Source organism: Primulina tabacum, chromosome 18 (genome assembly GCF_025594145.1).
Source record: "Primulina tabacum isolate GXHZ01 chromosome 18, ASM2559414v2, whole genome shotgun sequence".
Taxonomy (NCBI): Eukaryota; Viridiplantae; Streptophyta; class Magnoliopsida; order Lamiales; family Gesneriaceae; genus Primulina; species Primulina tabacum.
This window is the reverse complement of record NC_134567.1, coordinates 23004483-23018788: the sequence shown is the minus strand read 5'-3', so window position 1 is coordinate 23018788 and position 14306 is coordinate 23004483.

The following is a 14306-nucleotide window of genomic DNA, read 5'->3' as shown; positions in this document are numbered from 1 at the left end:
CCTTGGCCCATCCCAAGCCCAAATGGAGGACAAGCCCATCAAGGGCCCAGGTATTTTCCTATAAATACCAGGTTTGAGCGTATGATATTCATTCAATATATTGTTTTTCAGCAGCACCCTTAGCTGCTCCCCCATATATACTCAGTCTCTGACTTGAGTATCGGAGGGGCTACGCCAGAACACCCTCCTGGCCCCCTTCTAACGATCTTATTTGTGATTTCAGGCTCAGGGTAATTTCAAAGCCCGCGTCTGGACTAGTGACACTTGCTGGAATCGGACCCTAAATTTCCCGTGAGTATCACTTGGCGCCGTCTGTGGGAAGTTTTGAGTTGAGACGTAGAGATGGTAGGCAAGAGAGGGAGTAGAAGAGCTACCTCAACATCATCGCGTCTCAGAGGGGAACCGAACAATCTCGTGTTGAGACAAGACATGAACAACCTCGTCAAGAGACAGCTCACCGAGGCCGAGCAACCCTCTCCCAATGAGAACGTGGGGAACTTGACCCTGGAGCAGTTGGGCCAATTTATCATCCGGACAGTGGATGAGTCCATGAAAAGGAATCAAGAGTCTGTGTTTGTAGAGGAACGTGCCGCCCGTCAGGAGCGTGAAGAAAATGCTGAGGGCCACCATAGTAGGGTTGAAGAGACACACCCCCACCAAAGGGGGGAGATTAGTGAGATGGGAGAAATGTGGAAGGAAATACAGATGTTGAGGCAGCAGTTGGGAAGCAGAGCGCCGGCACCCAAGAGAGGAATTCCTTTTTCACTAGCCATTTTAGAATAAGGGCTTCCTCCAAATTTTCGACAGTCGAATGTGGGAGAGTACGATGGACATACTGACCCTGAGGAACACTTGGGGAGGTTTGAGAATGCGGCTCTGTTACATCAATATTCAGATGGGGTCAGGTGCAGGGTGTTTCTGGGCATGTTGGTGAGGTCAGCCCAGCAATGGTTTAACACTTTGCAGCCCAACTCTATACGTTCTTTTGAGGACTTCTCAGCTGCCTTCTTGCACCGATTTGCTAGCAGCAAGAGGCACCAGAAAAATTATTTGAGCCTGTTCGTGATGAAACAGCAAGAGAATGAAACTTTACGAGAATTTGTCCAGCATTTCAACAGTGCAGCGCTGGAAATACCAGCGGCTACTCCTAATATCATGATAAGTGCCTTCACACAAGGACTGAGGGGAGGGGAGTTTTTCAAGTCGCTGGTCAAGAAGCCTCCGTCGAGCTATGATGATCTGTTGGCTCGAGCTGAGAAATATGTAAACTTGGAAGATGCCCAACGGTACAGAAAGATGGAGAACCGGCCCGGAGGAAGTAGAGTTGAGGGAGTGGAGAAAGGAGGAAGGAAGAGGGGTGCGGGGGAAAGAGAGGAGGACAGAACTAGAAGTAGAGAACAATTCTCATCACATGTTTCCCTGGATAGGAGTCGTGACGAGGTGATGAAGGTGAGGGAGCCCGCGGGGAGGTGGGAGAACTCACGAAGGGTTGAGTGCAGTGCTAGATTTCCTTCACGGGACAGACGAGAAGGATCCGCATCCGGGAGTCGACCGAGGTCTCGCCCGTCCCCTAGACGTGGTCAAGGCCCTCCATGGATAAATCAGGGGGTGGAGGGTTGGGGAGCAGAGAGGGGAAGGTCGAGGTCAAGATGTCCTTCAGGAGCCCGTCGAACCGAGGAGGGGAACGAATGAGGATAACCACCCTACGAGAGAAATGATTCATATGATCTCGGGCGGTGCTACTGATGGAGACTCTGGACGAGCTCGGAAGGCACATGAGAGAAGATTGGAGAACTTTGAGATATCTAGGGGTGCAGATTTACCACAAGACCCCGTCATCAGCTTTGGGCCGAAAGACCTCTGATGCGTTGTGACTCCACATAACAATGCCTTGGTGGTGACGGCCACCATTGCCAATTATGATGTGGCAAGGATATTTATTGATAATGGAAGCTCCGTGAACGTCTTGTTCAAGAGCACGTTGGATCAAATCAAGGTGGAAGAATTTGAGTTTGAGCCGGTCTCCACCCCGCTGTATGGGTTTGCAAGACACGTCATCCCGCCTTTGGGTCAAATTGTGCTTCCCCTATCCTTGGGGACTTATCCTCGGCGGGTAACAAAAATGATAGCCTTCATCGTGGTAGATTTCACGTCAGCGTATAATGGAATTCTAGGATAACCAGCCCTGAAGGATTTTAGAGCCGTATCTTCCAGTTATCATCAGAAGCTTAAGTTTCCTGTTGGAAAAGGAGTCGGAGTCTTGTGCGGGGACCAAAAAGTCGCACGTCGTTGTTATGAAAGAATCGTGAAGGAAGAAGAAAAGAGAGGTCGCGAGCATTCACATGGAAGCTTGAGCTCAGTCTTACAGTTCTAGAGTCATTTGAAGAAGCTTCGAAGTGGGTAACTTTGTCCTGTGGAGGTACAAGAGGAGCATAGATGAAAGATGGAGAATGCGCCGGACGAGGCTCTAAAGAGGCTCGGGAATGCTTACCACCTTAGGGAATATCATGCTGGATTTTATCGTTGATGTATTTCATCTTTGCATTTTCCCATGTAATCAGTTGGAATTCAATAAAATCAAGTTCTTCTTTTCAATTTATGAATGTTGGTGTATTATGAAAGTGAGAAAATTTTATTTTCCTGTTAAGGCATCGCTTAGCAGAGGAGCAAAGTTGGGAATGAGAAAAATTGTATTTTTCTTCTAAGGCACTGTCTAGCTGAGGAGCAGATTTGGGGAGGAGAGAAATTTTATTTTCCTGTTAAGGCATCACCTAGCAGAAGAGTTAGAGGGTGAGGGTGGAGAATCTTTATTTTCCTGCTAAGGCGTCACATAGCAGAGGAGTTAGAGGGTGTGGGTGGAGAATATTTATTTTCCTGCTAAGGCATCGCCTAGCAGAGGAGCAGAGTTGGGGATGAGAAAAATTTTATTATCCTGCTAAGGTCCGGCTTAGCAGATGAGTTAGATGGTGGAGGTGGTAAATTTTTATTTTTCTGCTAAGGCCCGGCTTAGCAGAAGAGTTAGATGGTGGAGGTGGTGAATTTTTATTTTCCTGCTAAGGCATCGCCTAGAAGAGGAGCAGAGTTGGGAATGAGAAAAATTTTATTTTCCTGCTAAGGCATTGCCTAGTAGAGGAGTTAGAGGGTGGGGGTGGTAAATTTTTATTTTCCCGCTAAGGCCCGGCTTAGCAGAGGAGTTAGAGGGTGAAGGTGGTGAATTTTTTTTTCCCTGCTAAAGCCCGACCTAGCAGAGGAGTTAGAGGGTGCGGGTGGTGAATTTTATTTTCCTGATAAGGCCCGACCTATCAGAGGAGTTAGAGGGTGGATGTGTTGAAATTTTATTTTCCTGCTAAGGCCCGACCTAGCAGAGGAGTTAGAGGGTGGGGGTGCCGAATTTTTATTTTTCTGCTAAGGCCCGGCTTAGCAGAGGAGTTACGAGATGATGAGGTGAGAGTTTTATTTTCCTGCTAAGGCATCGCCTAGCAGAGGAGTTAGATGGTGAGGATGTTGAAATTTTATTTTTCATGCTAAAAACTATTTTTAGCAGAGAGTGCGAGGGCATGGGGAAGTAGAAATTATTTTCCTTCAAAAGCTTAGTAGAGGACCTTGAAGATGGGGGCGACGAGGGCATACCATGTTAGAAAAATTTATTTGGTTTGTCGATGACGAATGATGTATGCCGCTGCGAAAATTACGGGGATTGACCTGTCCGATCAGGTCGCTGGGATCGACCTGCCCGGTCAGGTCATGGGGGTTTGGGGGCAACGCCCCCAAAAGCTCTTCGGAAACCAAGGGCTCCGGACAAAGGGAGAGTGCGAGGCGCTGGGCTAGGCAAGAGTGTGGGCTAGGTGTGCGAGGGGCGAGCTTGGGCTGGCGAGGGGCGAGCTTGGGCTGGCGCCGGGCGAGCGTGGCTGTCGGGGCGCTCGGGCAAACTTGGGGCAGGGGTGCGGCAGGGGCACTGGTGTGTGCGCGGAAGGGGCACTGGTGTGTGCGCGGAAGGGGCGAGCGTGGCAGGCGAGCTCGGGGCAGGGCGAGCCTGGCTGTGCTTGGGCGAGCTCGCGACAGGCGGCGAGCGTATGTATGCAGTGCGGGGGCGAGCGTGAGGCCACGAAAGGGGCGAGCGTCAAGCGAGAGCTCAGCAGGGGGCGAGGGCAGGTCCGTGCTGGGCGAGCTCGCGATGAGGCGAGGCGCGCTGGGGAGGGCGTCGCGCGTTGGACGAGCGCTGTAAAGGGGCAGGCGTGCGCTCGTGCGGGGTGAGGGCGTTGGGCGAGCGTGAGGCAAGCTTGGGCGAGCAGGCGACCAGGGGTGCTAGGCGAGCTCGTGATGGGGCGATGTGCGCTGGGGCGAGGCTGGCGCACTGGGCAGGGGCGTGCGGGGCAGGAGGCGCGCTGGGCGAGGGAAAGCGTCTGGGCTCGGCAGGCGGCGAGTGTATGTATGAAGTGCTGGGGCGAGGCTAGGCGAGCTGGTGAGGGGCGAGCTCGGTAGGTGGATGGGCAGGGTACTACAGTGTTACGCGGCGAGGGCGAGCGTCTATGGGTCGGGCGATACGAGCGCGCCGGGCGAGTTTGGGCGAGGCGTGTGCTTGGGCGGTGGCTGCACGTTGGGCGGTGGTTGTTTGTTGGGCGAGGAGCTGTCTCGGGCGGTGTGGGGCGATGGCTGGGCGAGGCTCGAGCGGTGGCTCGAGTGAGGCGGTGGCTAGGGGGTGTACGACGGTGATGACGGGCTGATGATGCGGTTGCGTTAGGGTTAGCACGGCTGGAGAAGGCTGATAAATGAAATTGAAGAAAAAATTCTGTATGGGTGAAGTGAGAATGAAAGCAGGATCACGATTTGATTTGTTTCCAAATCTTTGGAGACTGACAAACAGCTGGAAGAAAATGCACAACTCATACCCGGTGACCCGAGGACAGCACAGCTAATCGAACTTTGAACCTACGATTCAGTTCGACTCGCGAGGGGGAGACTGGTGATACCCCATGGATGAGCCCATGGATGGGCCCACCACCCTTGGCCCATCCCCATCCCAAATGGAGGACAAGCCCACCAAGGGCCCATGTATTCTCCTATAAATACCAGGTTTGAGCGTATGATATTCATTCAATATATTGTTTTTCAGCAGCACCCTTAGCTGCTCCCCCCATATATCCTCAGTCTCTGACTTGAGCGTCGGAAGGGCTACGCCAGGACACCCTCCTGGCCCCCTCCTAACGATCTTATTTGTGATTTCAGGCTCAGGGTAATTTCAAAGTCCGCGTCTGGACTAGTGACACTTGCTGGAATCGGACCCTAAATTTCCCGTGAGTATCACACAGGATATTAAGAATATGATTGGTTAATTAGATGTTAAGGTTGCATCAAAGATCCTTACTTGTAAAGATGACATGGACGACTTCGAAATGAGTTTGGTCAAATTCAAGACTCATCCTATTAAGAATGTATCCGGATCTGAACCTGTCCCAAAACCTGATATGTTCAATCTGGGTTGGACCCGCAAATCAGTTAACCATTAATTTATTTAATTCTAGTAAATACAAAATGAAAAAGTTTAGATATCAATACATTAATCAAAATTGCATCCAAATCATAATATCATTTAATAATAAAATTAACAATAAGGGGCGACTATATTAAATTAAAGTTAATTGAATTAATGCATTTATTATTTAATATAATATAAAATATAAACATATCAACGAATTTAATAAAATATGTTACCCGTTTTGAATCAGCCGATCGGGTTTAGATTTATTTATTCTCATGTGAAGGGAAAGAAAAGTCACATCAATTCAAAAACTGGTTGGTATGTACTACATTCGTTGGGCAACTGTTAGATATTGTTTGCACAATATTGATATTTGCGGGCGTGCTAGGTACGAAGTTGCACCAACTTGTGTGAAGAACAATAAAATCTAACTTCTAACTATTCAAGCGACGTGAATTCTAAATTCAACCGTCAGTTCTAGTCTCTTAAAACAAATGCAATGCCAAAATGAAGAAAACTATTGCAAATTTATGGAAATAAATCCCTAACATAATTTTGAATTTACAAAACTGTAGGAATTCATCAAAACAAGAAAAATATAATAAATTATTGCTGAAATCTAAAACGAGAAGACCTAGAATGCTACAACAACTACTGGTAAGTTTGAAAACTAGTGCTTGAAGACTGAAAATTAGCATAGAGCTTTTTGCAGATTTTTGTGCGTAGAGTTGTGTGTGTTTTTGTTCCTTTGGCCGATCATTTTCTTCTGAATGCTGAGCTGTTCTGCCACTCTCCCATGATTCACGTTCTTCTGCTTTTCATCTCACGATCTCCATCGCTTTTCATCCCACGATCTTCTCCCTTTTCACCGCCTTCTGATCGGTTTGAATTAATAAGAATTGATCTGCTATGGGCTTGTATTATTTATATGGGCTTCATAATTTAATGTTTTAGCCCAAACAATTGCCCTCGCAAGCATTGGCCCGTGGGCCAAAATGCTTGTATGTAAGCCAGGTCCAATTCATTTATTTGGAGCGGCCGATAGAATTTTTCTTGTGAAGTAGGCTAGTAATGTTGGGCCAATCGTCCAAGCCCATTTCTTTATTGGATTTTTTACTGCCTCTTGGAGTTCCCTCCTACAGATTCAAACATTTTGGCCCTGTTTCTTCTTCCTTTTCGGTGCTCTTGCTCATCACTCCCCGCTGCCATCGGAAAACCGTTGTTTCTTGGAATCCGTTCGCCTCGCCTTTGCCGTCGTTTTCCCCATGCTATGGTTGCCGAAGATTTAACAATGTCTCAAGACTCTTCTCCAGTGCGCCCATCTGAATCGAGCTCTACATGCGCCCTTTCTGTTTCAGCCGTCGTCTCTATCTCGCCGCCCGTCGCGTTCACTGGCCCCGCTGTGGTTGCCTAGGGTTTAATAGTGGTTCGAGGCTCTCCTCCGGCTCGCGCATCTGAATCAAGAGCTGCGCGTGCCTCTTCCACCCACGCCATCGTTGCTGCCACGCTGCCCGTGGCGTTCATCGGCTCTGATAATGGCCTCAATTCGTTCTCTATCATCTCTGGGTCATCTACGGGCGTACTTTCGCGTTTTGGCCAGCCCTCTTCCGCAAGGGCGACTTCCCTCCTCGGCTCGGGTCAGCACCCATCGCCAGTCACGGCTATTTCAGGTGCTTCTACGGCTGCATCCATTCCTTCCACACGATGTGCTTCCACGTTGATCCCACCAGTTGTCGCACCAGCCTTTGAGAAGTCTTTGGCACAACTGACCTCCCAAATAAGTTCATCAGTCTCTACTGCCATGGGTAATCCTTTCTCTTTTCTTGAATTTTACTCCGTGTTTCTTGTCTCTTGGTTTATCTGATAATTGCTTATTACCTCGGTCGGAGTTGCATTCCATTCTTTCTGCTTTACACGATTAATTTTGAGATATGCGAAGTCTTGAAGTGTGCAAGGGATGAGCGGGAATGAAGGGTGTACTTCGTGTTGGCTCCTTTATGAGAAATTTAGGAAATAAGATTGTGCTTATTTTGATGGTCTGTTTGAGTTGTCCTCCTTTACTCATTTTCACGGTAATTTTTTGGAGGAGTTACGGGTACGAGGGATGCTTGGCCATACATTAGCCTTTGTCCTATGGATGGGGTAAATAGATCATTTTTTACATCTGTACCGATTGACAATCTGATTGTTCTTTGCATTTGCGCAGTGGTTTTTAACCCCAATCAACCTATCGACACTGGTATGTCCCTATTGTCACACCGATGCTGAAGAAGATAGATATGTGGTATATTTGTCCTAAGAAAGTGTGGGGAATTGCTTTGTTTATGCCTTATTGGTTTACAGGTTGTTGGCTGCAGTATCATCCCCGTCTCTGATTGCTTTCAATATGCTGGCCCAATCCTCGGGAGAAGTTGTCCCATCTGTGCCTGCTATCATTTCAGCTTCGATTATCACTTCGGTGATGGACACTCCTGTGATTCACTCTCCTATGGCATCTGGTATGTCATTGGCTTGTGGTTCATCTGTTTGATAAAGATGTTTGAGATACCAACACATTTCTTGTAGGTGTACTAGCTATTAATCAACCTTCTCCTTGTTCTGGGGAATCTCTCACCAGTCTGTGGTAATTGCTAAGGTTGGGTATGGACCGTTTCTCGTGCATGGTTTTCTGTTTTCTTCCTGTATCATAGTGTTCTTATCTATTTGTTGTTCGGATTGCGGGACCAAAGCTACAAATTTTCTTGCCCTTGCTACCATCGGACCTGATATGAATCTGGCCGGGTATGGTGTTCAAATGAGTGGGAGGAGGTTCAAGGAAACATTTCATAAACTAATGAGCAATCGAGAAGAGCTTGCAAGCAAGATTCCAAGTGTCGAGGGGTTCGTGATACATGGAAATGAGCTTGGAGGCCATAAGATCATTGTGCAAGTGTTCAATGAACCAGAGGGCCGAACACCTTGCGCCCGGCCGGAACAAACTTATCGCCCGAGCGCAACACTTGTGGTCCAAGAAAAAAAAGTCTTGCGCCCGGGCGGACAAAAGTTATCGCCCGAGCGCGAACCAAGGAAAATATTTCCGAACACTTCCCGCCCGGGCGGACATAAATATCCGCCCGAGCACGCCCTGTTGCGAGGAAATTATTTCTTTCCTATTTTAGAGTCCTAATTGTTTAGATAATTAGATTTTCATATCTTTCTGATTTTGTAACAATATATGGACGAAAATTTATCATTGTAAAGGACTTTTGAATGAATTAATCATTTTGATAGAGTTTTTCTCTCAAAGTTCAAAGCTTTGCTTTGTATACACCTTCGTGTGTTTCTCAAATCAAACTTTTCAAAATTTATTACTTTGTGGCGTTTGTCGATTGTTCTTCACTCGGATTGTCAAAGACGGGTTATTTGAAGGTTCGTTTGAATTTATATTGTTTATCTTCGTTAATATTTATTGCTAAATTCTTCGTAATTTAGAGGTGAATATTACAACCTTACTTGTGTCAAAAAGTTCGGGACAACACAATCGTTTCTTTATTTCATCGAATCGAGGACGTGACTCCGTTTTGAGCGCGTTTTCTTTTTGTGGTTTGAAGAATCGCATCAGGACCTATCCAACATCCTTCATATCCTGACAATCAATTCCCTCCACTGGTCCATCAATTGTTCTTTCCCTTGTCTTCATTACACTCTAAGGACTTGTTGCTCACAAGACCTCTGTTTCCCTTTCACTTTAAATCTTGGCCACGGGTTCCTGAAGATTGGGTTGAATGGATAGATCGCTTGGAACCTCATTTTGGACGACAGTGGCGCCAACAGGCTTGTGGCCACTGGTCATGATTTCTAAGATGAAAATAACCAAGCAGTCGGTTTTATTCGATTGTCTTCTTAGGTTTTGGTCCCTTTCTTGCAACGTCTTCATCTTACCATTCGGTCCATTGTCCATAACTTTGTACAACATATCCTCATTCCTGGGGTTGCCTGTGGTTGCGCCTGACTCTCCCTATTTCGTTGATGATCCCGCTACCCAGACTTTGGCACATACTCGTTACTGCAATCCCTCCTACCGGGCAGTGGTTAAGGAATGGTCTTCGAGTATCGGTATTCCCTTTGTGGTTGAACACACCATGTTTCTCTGGGTGTTGCTCTGTCATTATATATTCCGCCTTTCATCTGGCAAGCCATCCTTTGAATACATGCCCTTGACATGTTCCCTCAGCACCGGCCAAGTGTATAACTTGGCAATAATGTTTCTAGGGTCTGTATACCGTGGTTTGAATCAATGTGTGCGTCACGAACCCCTTTCCAAACTGGGGGGGAATATCATGGTTTCTGCAGATATGGGCTTTCTCCTATTTTCCCGGTGTGATAGACTTCCTCGCCGGTCCCTCGACCATGTTGCGTACACTTCATTGATGGGGAGCCGTTTGACCTTCTCTGCCCCTGATTTGATGTATTACCTGCTGCATCGGAAGCTTGAGTCACTCAATCTGCCGTCGCAACCCAATGTTTCTTTTCTGATACAGCCTCTCTGGGTTGGAACTTTTCCCGATTTCCATGATTGCTTTCCCGAAGACGTTGCTGCCTTACATTTGACTCAGTACATCCATCAAAGGTTGTTCGTGGTGGATTGTTCCTCTACTCGTCTGCCATACAATGACACATCAAGCTGGTATTTCTAATTTTACAATCCATCTTTGTTTGCATATCAGTTTTGGTTGTCATCGGCGATCCCTCATGCTACTCTGTCTTTCCTGGTGGACTTGACGCATATCGTCTCCGAAGTGGCATCTAGGAGACTTTCCAAGGCCACGCTGTGGCTCCTCTCTACGCTGTCCCAGAGATTTCTTGGTTCCATCGTGCAGCTAGATCACAAAACGACCAAGCCATTTGTTTCCTGGTGGAGGGCTCGATATCTCGACCTGATTCCATCAGTGATACACCACCCTGGTATTGTCTTGCATCTTTTTTCACTTGCGTTAACATTGGCATAGTTTGTTTGTTATCAGTATCTGTCATTTCAATGTTATTTTTGTACTTCTTGCAGGTAATCACAAGCCGGATCTGATCTCAAATGAGGACACTTCTGTTACTGCCAAACTCGCAAAAGTAGACACCCACGAGAGCATAAAACTTAAATAGGATTCAGTCATTGTGCCACCAAAACCTTATCCTCCGAAGACAAAGGCTATTCCTAAAGTTGCCTTGACAGGAAAATCTGCTCCTAGGCCTCAGACAGTGGGTCGGCGATACATGACCCATCGCTCGACTAGACTGATCACTCGCCTCAGCAACACTCTTGATGATCCGGATGTCCTTGTCGAGGATTATTCACCCCTTGTCTCCAAGCAATCGAGTCCCAAGGGTTCTAGTGCCAAAACCTCTGACAGTGATGAAGCCTTTGAGGCTGATCTCGGCTCTGTTATACCTGGAGAGGGATCTTCTCACGTTGGGACCTCTGGTGTTAAACTTACAGGTGGCCCTGGTATTTCAGAGAAACGAACAAACGATTTTTCTGATGATGATGACGCATTTGTCTTGCGGGAGTCTTCATCTACTACCTGGTTTGGTTCAAATCCTCCTAGTTCCCTACATGTTGTGGCTACTCCGTCCATGGTAATTCATTTCGCATGTTTCTCTGTATTGAATGTTTTGAGTACTTATCATGTCTGATTTTGACTTCATTTATTCGGCATGATCTCACATCTCGAAGAGCGCGACTTAAACTAATCGGTGAGCCGGAGAGCCAGGTTGATCTGAGCTTCTCAAGAAAAGTTTCCTCTGTGACTTTTGATATTGATAGATGCACCCCAACCACAGAGGCTCTCGCTCATGCCAAGATGGCGGTTCTAAACTTTCTCGACCTTGGTTTGCACCAGCTTGGGGAGTCTCAACGATTAGCGATGCTTTCATCTATCTCTATTCTCAAGACTTCTCCAGAGTTTGCTGCTTCGGAGCTTGACATACTTGACGGTCTTTCGACCATATTCTCGTGGTCGGATGCAGCCTTCGACACTAGTGCCGATATGATATCTCATTGCATATCTTTCCAAAGTAGGCGTGAGGATAAAGATGATCTAGACAAGCATGACAAGGTGCTTTGTGAGAATATTGTTGCAGCAACGGCCAGTTATGATGCGGAAGAGGCTGAAGTTAAAAGACTGGAGGAGGAGATTCAAAGGCACAGAGCCAGAATGGTTGCTTTGCTGGATGAAGCGGAGACTTTGGAGACTGTTCTGTTGGACAATATCAGAAATTCGTGGGCTATCGCTCAGCATCTTCTTAGCTTGAAAGAGGACTATCAACTCTGGACCAGAAGGCTTCAGGAGGCCGAGAATACTCAGTCAAAGTGTCTGGACAAGTGGGAGCAGCTTTGTGCTTTATTTCCATGAATTTTGCTTTGTTCAGTTGATTGGCACACATTAGCTGGGAATAGTTGTTTATGTTTTTGTCCGGGGGAGACTTATTTTGTAGAAAATTTACAGGCGTATTTCCTATTTTTGATTTGATTCTCTACTCTTCTGCACCATATTTCACTGGTTTTTCTTGTATACATCGATTTGTTTATTTCTAGCAGGTAACCATGGGTTGAAGATTGGCCATGAGTTGGCCTCGGTTCTTCGCTACATTCGATACTCATGCCTTGATGTCTTTTGGAGCTTCCTGAACCACATGTACCTTTCAACTCTTATGTGCTTTTATGTGCTCTTATATGCTGCATCCACTTAAGACGACTCTCTCGTCCCTAGCATTATGCATTGCACTTCAGTCGAATCCCTTCTTGCATACACGTATATGCATTTGCACTTCAGTCGGACCCCTTTCCCGCATACACGTTTACTTATTGTTCTTGCATGCGGTAGCTCCGCTTTATATTTGTTGACTGTTGGTTTGGTGTTGTGGTTGTTGGATGATGGATGTGAGATGAAAAGGAGTTGAATTTGATGATGGATGTTGGTTGGGGGAGAAGTTTTCTGTTGATTCTTATACTCTGATCCAGATAATACCACTCATTTCAATAAACCAATATGTCGGCTTAAAAACTCCCCGCTCGCAATTATTTCCTCCTATGATTCTTTATCGAAACAAAATGAATCCAATATGATAAAAGTGGCCTCCTGGCCAACTTTAATTGAACGTTTTCGTTTTTTGAATCATAACAAACAAATATTTACATTGGTGACCCTAAGGTCTATTCCAAATAAAATCTTACAACATGAAGCTAAAACGTACAAAAATGGCTGGTTAGCCTATTTTTATACCAAAGTCAACTTCTGGGTCCTCTTGGAGTTCGCATAGCGCCCTTGTAATCTTCTGTTCTCCCTTTATTATTCGTTGTTCCGCTTGGTGAGCTCAATTCCCTGCTCGGTGTGTTTCTTTCTTGCCATATTCTAAGTGGCCTAAAGGCCTAATTCATGGGTCTGTCACTGCAAATTCAAACAACCAATTTATATATTGGCGGTATGGTCTACTTCATCATGATTTCTCGTACCATAAAAACATTAGAAATATCGACCAATGCATATATAATAAGTGGTCATAAGGCTGACTCCCTAATGAAACAAAGTGCCTTTAAAATAATGAAAGTGGCTTACTGTCCCACTTTCTCTGATCAATCTCATTGTTGAATCATAAACTACAAATATTTACCTCAGTGGCCCTAAGGTCTACATCACATGACGTTTTGAAATAAAGGACTAAACCTATACAAAAGTGGCCCCGAAGGCCAACTCTCTGCTGGATATCAGCCTTTCTGTTTGCTTCACTCGCTCGCTTTTTCTATTTCTTCCCTCATACTTGGCAAATACGGCTTGAGATACTTGTCATTTAGGCATCTTTTGTGTGGTTGGCCATATAAACTTGATAGACAATATGCATTCCCGTCCAGGATCCTGTGCACCTTAAATGGTCCTTCCCAATTCGGGGACCATTTGCCTAAGTCTCTGTCCTTTTTCCCCATAGGCAATATGGTTTTCCATACAATGTCCCCTTCTTGGAAGATTTTCTTGTTGATTCTTCTGTTGTAGATCCTTGTTACTTTATGTTTTTGTAACAACAAAACATTTTATGCTTGGATTGACAATTCATCAACTTCTTCTAGCTCCATAATCATAGCTTCACTATAGTTTTCAAAGGAAAGTTCGTTTTTCATTGCCACTCGCATTGATGGTACCATAATCTCTAAAGGCAGCACTGCATCATGGTCAAAGGTGAGGGAAAATGGACTTACCCCAGTTGCAGCCCTTTTAGATGTCCTATATGCCCACAACGTTTCGGACAGAAGCCTTGGCCAATCCTGAGATTTTCCTCCATCATTTTCTGTAAAATCTTTATCAACGCCTGTTTGATACTTCGGCTTGCCCATTGGATTGTGGGTAATGAGGGGATGAGTTTATCAATTTGATTCCATAGTCTTCTGCAAATTCCCTCATATATGAACCCGTGAACATAGTTCCCTGATCCGTTGTTAGTGACTCTTGAATTCCAAATTTATGAATGATATTCTCCTTCACAAAGTTAATGACATCCCCTTGTTTCGCTTTCTTCAAAGGCACTGCTTCTACCCATTTGGTGAAAAAATCTGTGGCCACAAGGATAAACGAGTGGCCTTTAGATGATGCTGGGTAATTTTTTCCAATTAAATCCATGGCCCAGCCTTTGAATGGCCATGGTTTGACAAGACTGTGGAGCTCATCCGTCGGAATTATTTGGATGTTCCCGTGTCTCTGACATGGCTGGCATTCTTTTGCATATTTGATGCAATCTTTTAGGATAGATGGCCAATATTAGTTATATCTCCTTATCAACCATCTCATCTTCACTCCAAATTGAT